At 38.4% G+C, this 7280-nt stretch overlaps 1 non-coding gene across 1 annotated transcript; it reads left to right on the top strand.

Annotated features, from left to right (window-relative positions):
- Window positions 1-269: 269 nt before the first annotated feature.
- LOC149021967 (small nucleolar RNA Z279/snoR105/snoR108) lies at window positions 270-382 on the top strand. Its single transcript, XR_016172672.1, has one exon. It is a non-coding gene; the product is annotated as a small nucleolar RNA Z279/snoR105/snoR108 (small nucleolar RNA).
- The last annotated feature ends 6898 nt before the right edge of the window (window positions 383-7280 follow it).

Genomic DNA, 7280 nt, shown 5'->3' with positions numbered 1-7280 from the left:
TTACGAGATCTTCGCAGCCTGCGTCGCCTCAAGTTCTATACCACCATCATCACTGAGATCCAGATTTGAAGATCTCACCAAAACTAAATAAATAAATAAATAAGCATGATCATGAAGGCGGAAACAGTCAAGTCCTTAACCATAGGAAGGGAAAGAGAATTAGATATTAAATAGTCCCACATCGATGGTGGATAAAGGATCGATGCACCCCTGCGTTACAAAATGGTGTGCAAGAGTTTCAACCAAAACATGATCCTTCAGGCAGAAACGGGATGTGATGAGTGGTCATGACACGCAATTCTATTGCGTGAGGGGTGCTCGCTCCAAGCCTGGTTACGAACTTACGACACAGGGGCACCCAAAAAGTTACCAATCTGATCCCAATTTAATACAGTTCAAACTGTTCTAGCACCATACCCTCATACCCAAAACGTCAAAACGAGGTTTTGTCTTATTTTTTTTCTTCACTTTCATTTCATTCTAACTTAGTTTATATAATGTTGTATAGTGTTTCAAGACTTGGTTTTTTCTTAATCACTGGGGGCAAATGTTTGTCTATTCTAGATGAGCCAATTCTGTGGCTGACAGTCTAGCTATGAAGACTCATTCTAGAGCGTGGCTTTTTGATTTAAAAGGTTTTTGGGGTTTTTTTTTCCTTCTTCCTAATAAATTCCTCTTTACCAACAAAAAAATAACTCTTCCCACACACCACCAAAAAAAAATTTTTTTTTTTTTTTTGTTGTCCTCCCCTTCCCCCTTTTTCTCTTTTTTCCCTCTCCCTCCCTTCCCTTCAACCCCCAAAGGAGGTCTTTTCCACTTCAAACACTATGCCACCCCCAAGAGTCCCCCCTTTTTTGTTGAGCTTCAAGGATAGAACAATTCTTATAGTATTTATCCCTGACTACCTTTGCCCACAATGAGTTTTGGTGGTTTAAAAGCTGCCAGGTCTATTTCACAAGAAGTGCTCTATTGAAAAGTAAAATTCCCGAAATCTCATTCCTCCAAGGTTCTTAGGTTGGCATAGCTTCTCCCAATTTACCCAATGCAAACCCCTCCCATATTTTGATTTCTTCCATAATTTTCTAACCTGTGGTTAAGTTTTTCACATAAATTTTTTGCAAGTAAGAAATTAGACATCACATATTGAGGTATGGCATTAGCTGGAGCTTTTATGAGTGTTTATTTCCCTGCTGCAGATAGGTGTTGTTCTCTCCATCTAGACAATTTATGTGCAAGTCTATCTTGGATTTAGGAAAATGTTTCAGATTTTGACCTTCCAATTAAAGAGGGAATTCCTAAATAGGTGCCAAGGTTTCTTGAATATGGAGAATGAATGTGATTGAGTTCCTGATATTGATAGGGTCCCCCCGCTAAACACTATTGCAGATTTGGAGCAATTAAGGTGTTGACTTAAGACCTGAGCATACTCCAATAAAATTTGATCCAAGAGGGTTGCATTTCCTATATTGGCTTTTGAAAAGAAGATGCAATCATCTGCAAAAAACATATGATTTAATTTAGGTCCATTTCTTGTCAGTTTAATTCCAAGAAATCTGGGGATGCTTCTATTTGAGGATAGTCTTTTAGATAATGTCTCATGGCACAAGATGAATATATACAGACTAAGAGGGCACCCCTACTAGATTCCTCTCTTAGGAATGACTTTTTCAATTAAAACCCCAATGATTTTTATGTGGTATTCAACTGGGGTTATGCATGCTGACCCAATTGACCCAATTGACCCATCTCTCCTCAAAACCCAGATGAAGAAGAACATTTCAGCGAAAGGCCATTCCAATTTGTCATAGGCTTTACATAAGTCTACCTTAATAGCCATTAACCCTTTCTAGCTTTAGATTTCCTCATGTGATGTAAGCATTCATGGGTTAAGTAGACATTATCCGATATGACCCTTCTAGGAACAAATGCACTTTGTGTTTCACTAACCAAAGTAGGTAGAATTACCTTGAGTCTATTACAGTGCACTTAGCAATCACTTTATAAGGTGTTGTGCATAGGCTGATGGGTCTATAGCTAGTCATTTCTGATGGATTTTGTTTTTTTTGGGATTAAGGAGATGACTATATGGTTAATGCTTCGAAGCATAACCCTTTGTTGAAGAAGTGTTGTACACTGTGTGTGAAATCCTCACCCAAAATGTCCCAATTTCTGGGTAAAATCTACCAAAGTAACCCATCTATGTCGGGAGATTTATTTCCCTTAATCTGAAAAAGGCCCTACGGATTTCATCGACCAAGACAAGTTTATATAGATCTAGGTTCTGTGCAGCAGTGATGCAAGGGGGTGTGCTATTCATAAATGAATTAGAGGAGTGGGGTTGAGAAGATTCAAATAAATTATTGATATAGCCTCTTACCTCATTGTGAATTTCTAATTCTTCTGAGATCCATCTTCTTGAAATTGTCTTGATTTTATGAATTGTATTGCATTGTCAATGCTTTGCTATAGCATTGTGGAAGTAAGAAGCATTTTTATCCCCTGCCTCCAACCACTTCACTCGAGAATGTTGGTGCCAGTACTTTTCTTCTTCAGCTAGCAAGACTTCAAGTTTTAGTGTCAATTCAACCTCACAAGCCAATTGTAATTCAGAGCTTGGACAGAATGCAATGTTCTCTAATTCGGCTCTTACCTTTGAAATTTCCCATGCTGCAGAGTGGAAAGTAGTTTTGCTCCAAGACCGTAGATGTTTTGAAACTTGAGAAATCTTTTGTTGCAAGATGAAGAGATCGAATCCCCTATTATTTGTTTGCCAACCCTTTTGGATCTGATTTTGCAAATCTGAGTGTGTTTCCCACTTTGTTTCATAGTGGAATCGAGATATTTTCCTACCTTCCTCCTTTAGTGTCAACTCCATTGGAGTGTGGTTTGAACCAACCATGGGGTATCTATGAGCATGAATTTCATGATAGGCTTGTATTAGATCACTATTGAAGAAAATACGATCTAAACTTTCCTTAATTAGCTCCTACCTTCTTTGTTTGTCGGACCAAGAAAACTGAGGTCTTGAAAATTGAACTTCAATTAAATTACATTCATCCAAGGCCTGTTGGAAGGCATCCATTTTCCACTGAACTTTTGGTTTGCCTCCATATTTTTCCTCTCTTCATAGAATTGCATTGAAATCACCCAAGAGAACCCAGGGGTGTTCACTAATCTGCCCATCTGAATTAATTCTCTCCATTGCGTAGATCTTCACGCAGATTTCGAAGCCCCATAGAAAGTGTCAAGTGAAAATCTGCAGAAGGGGAATTAGTTTGAATTAGTACATCCACTAGATTCTAAGTAATTGAAAATAATTGTAAAGAAACATTTGACTTCCAAAATAAATCCCACCTGAGTTGCCGATTGAATCCAAACAAAACATTTATGGATAACCAATTTTAGTCTAATTTTATCATAACCTCTTCATTCTGCTTGGTCTCAAGGAGAAGAATGAGGTTTGGCCTAGCCAGATTGCTGATCTTCAGCAAGTATTGTTGTGTCAAGGGTTGGCCAAGCCCCTGCCCATTCCAAAATAGGAGCCTCATGACCCCCGTGGGGGTTGAATTTGGGCAGCCCTCCAGACCCATTCAAAAGATGGTGCAGAAATTGCATCCTCATACAATACAACATATGAGTTTAATTTTGAAATTGCTCTATTAGATGCCCCAGCACGAGCCATGGTTTTGATGCACCGATGATGTGCTTGGTGCAGGGTTGTGAGATGTTTCAGAAGTAGGTAATGCTCTTTGGGCTTGTGGGGATTCAATTATGAATTGCTTAAAGCGAGTGATAAGCTGTTCAGTGGAGGGTTCTTTATGTTTAAGGTTGGGGATTTGAATGGGCTCATGTCTACTGGGGAGTTCCTTAATACGGATAGAAGAAATAGTATGTGTGGGTGGAACCTCTGAAGTGAAAATCAAAATTGGTTTGAGCATGTTAACGCCAAGCCCAAATCAGGTGTTGGGTCCATAATTCCATCTTGATAATTGGGGATTGGGCTTTCCACTTCATAGGCTTGGGAAATATGGGCTTCAGAAAGGGTATTCTTAGAGTGGGGTATCTGTTTGGTAATTTAGGTCAGAGAAATTTCTTGGTGGTGAGTAAATGGAAGGTTTTGAACTCTGGTCTTTCCCAGTGGATTCAGGTTTGGGTTCTAGGGTTTGGGTAGTCACAATTACCAAACTTTCTAGGGTTGACGTGGCATTTGGCATTGCATCAGAAACGTTAGTGGGTCTCCTAAGAGCCGATACTATGACGACACCACTGTCGGAGCTCTTTGGAACAGACGATGATCCTTGTGGTGCATCCACCATGGCTTGCAATGCATTTACCACCGCCATAGCATCTGTCACAGCTACAGGTAAGATTTCCACAATTAGTTGCACAACCGGTTGAGGCACTGGATTTGGAGGGGTGTGAGTAGTTGGATGGCTAAGCAGAGCACCAACTTCAACTAGGAGAGCCTTTGCCAAAAGTCAGGATCGGATTGCAATGGAGGGTTTTGGAACAGAGCTTCCCATTCTAATCCAATCTCCAAACATTGTATCGCAAATTTGAGTGCAGACATCCCGAGGGATGTGTGGAATGTGTGGATAGCCATTCCGATTAACATGATGCTTTAGAGAACATTGAGGAGAATCATGATCGGATCTCCCGTAATAACAGCAAAAAGCAGGTGGTCTAGAATATTGAAATTCAACCCAGATCGGAATTGCTTCATGCCTTTTGATGCGCATCCCCACTCTAACAGGCATTAGGATCTTGTGAGTAAGTCGAAAAGACATTGGTTTCCCAATATCCCTAAAATGATTCAAAGGTTTTGTAAGTCGAACCTCACCAAGTGTGCTTCCGGTTTGTATTGTTGTGCATGAGTCATAAGATTTGCAGGTAAGCTAAAAGTATGAACTCATAAATCAAAGACATAAAAAATTTACTTATCCAAAGTGATATCTGGGTCCCAAATCTACAGAGCTATAAGACAACCCTTAATCAGCCAAGGTCCTTAAGAGATTGCCTTCTTTATTTCATTAATATATGTCACTTTAATCAAGTAGAAGTGAGACCCTATTTGTTTAGCTTCAAGCTCATGCTGGAGATTCCAAGCAGATTGAAGTGATTTTGCTACTGTCTTAGCACTAATCCTTCGGTGGGTGAAAATATGGCCGACGAGAACGTTAGACCAGTCTATTTCTCGTGGAATATGCCCTGCAAAGGTGTGGCCCAACGTTGCTTGTGGTAGGATAATTTCTATGGGTTTTGAAATGGCATTACCATATTCGTCTATGTGAAGCCAATGGAATGTTGAGATTAGATGTTTGCGTTCAAATAAAGAGCATAGTAATCAAGACATTCATTAATAAACTCAGTAATGGGGGAAAATGGGTCATAACATAAACAAATAAAGAGAGTAAAGACCCAGATCAGGTGTTGCTATTATAGGTGCCCCTCTGTAAGGGGAAACGAGAGCTCCATTTAGAGATAAATGGCAGAACCTTACAGACTCAGCTAAAGCGTGTCTGAAGGGGATAACGTTTACCTGGCTAAAACCGTGCCATTAGAAATAAGCGCAGAGGACAAGTTGCCGGTATCACTAGGAAATGGAAAACCTAAGAAAGGTAAAAGAAACCTCTCAGAACCCTAGGCTATGTTTGTTTGCTGGAATAAATGTGGGGTGGGAAAAAAGGGGTGAAAAAATTCTTAAAAAAACTAACTTTTCCTTTAAATCCTAAAAGTGAGTTTGTTTGGTTGCTTGGGGTGGAAAAGTTACAGACAAGCTTCCTTTAATTAATGAAACTTGTTTGGTGAGGTGGCAAACTAACTTTCTCACCCCATGCATTTTCAAAACCCCAAAAAATATGTGGGACTTTGTGGAAAAGTGTGAAGAACCAAAAAGTGGGATCCACACTTAACACTTTTCCACAAAATCCATTATTTTCATTTCCTTCTCCCTCATCCCATTACATATGGAGCCCACATGTTTTTTTTTCTTTTTTCTACCCCACCATTGCAAACAAACGTAACCTAAGGAAAAGGGAGATAAACAAAAAATGCTAATGTAATGGTTAAGACGTTAAGGTCACCGTATTCTACCTGGAAAAAAAAAAAAAAAGAAGTCACCGAAAAGTCTTAAACCAAGGTACAACCTTTCGGCGAAATTTGCCGAATTTCGGCGAATGGTGAACCAAAACGGCCACCAAAAGGCGATGTCTCATTATTGGATAAATACCTGGATTCGCCGAATTTTGGTCGAATTATCCACCTAAGTTTTTTGAATTTTCTCTCTCCTCTCCAAACCTCCCCTAGAGCTTCTCTCTCCTGCTTCTTGGCATTTTTGCCATATTTCATTCGATCTTTGACATAAAATCTTAGGTCTCGCTTCATTATTAACGGGTATAAAATTGTTCACGACGATCAAGTGAGATTTCACATAAATCTAGGTGTTTTGTAGAGTTTTTCATCTAAGAGATAACTATTGTTCTTTAAACTGTTATTTTATTCTTCTTTCTTTCTTTTCTTTTCTTTTCAAAATGCATGCTATAATGTTGTTAGATAGGTATGAAATTAATATATGTTGAATATAGTAGGCCGATCTACAAACTCATGGAGTCGGAATTTTTTTTCCGCTAAGTAATTTATTTATTTATTTTCGAGCGTAAAAAATTGTATTTTTCTACATTGCAAATGCTTACTTTTTGCATGATATATGTGTTGTATCATGATTGAAAAAATATATGTGGATTTCTATGGGCCAATCTACAAACTGACGGAGTTGGAATATTTTTTTACCCAATAAATAATTATTTTATTTTTTGAAATTTATTAAAATATTAATATAAAATATAAATAATTGTGAAAAAAGAAGAGAAAAAAAAACTAGGAACAAATAAGGAAAATGATTTTGAAAATTAGAGAAATTATGGAATAGCTATATAATTATTTTCAAGTGTTGTTCGTGTGGTTTCATTGTCGGTTTTGATATGGCAGCCTTTTACTTTGTCAAAAAAAATAAATATTCATTTTGTATAAAATATTATTTTGGTATTGTTTAATTTTTTATGCAATCATTTTCGATGCAACATTTATCATGTTTAGCAGCGGAAGAGGAGCAGGTTCACAGAGAGTACAGTAGGGTTGAGGATAGGGCCAAGGAATTGGCCTAGGACAGGGACAGTCATAGGGAGTTGCAGCGAGGGGGAGGGTTGATCCTGCATGACAGTATTATGTTGCTATTGATGGCAACAAGAGTAAAATAAAATCCAACTTCGGTGGTAAGGAGT

The sequence above is a fragment of the Hakea prostrata genome, chromosome 3, assembly GCF_041222555.1.
Source record: "Hakea prostrata isolate BN-2017 chromosome 3, UWA_Hpros_2, whole genome shotgun sequence".
Classification (NCBI taxonomy): domain Eukaryota; kingdom Viridiplantae; phylum Streptophyta; class Magnoliopsida; order Proteales; family Proteaceae; genus Hakea; species Hakea prostrata.
This window is presented reverse-complemented; position numbering and strand designations above follow the sequence as displayed.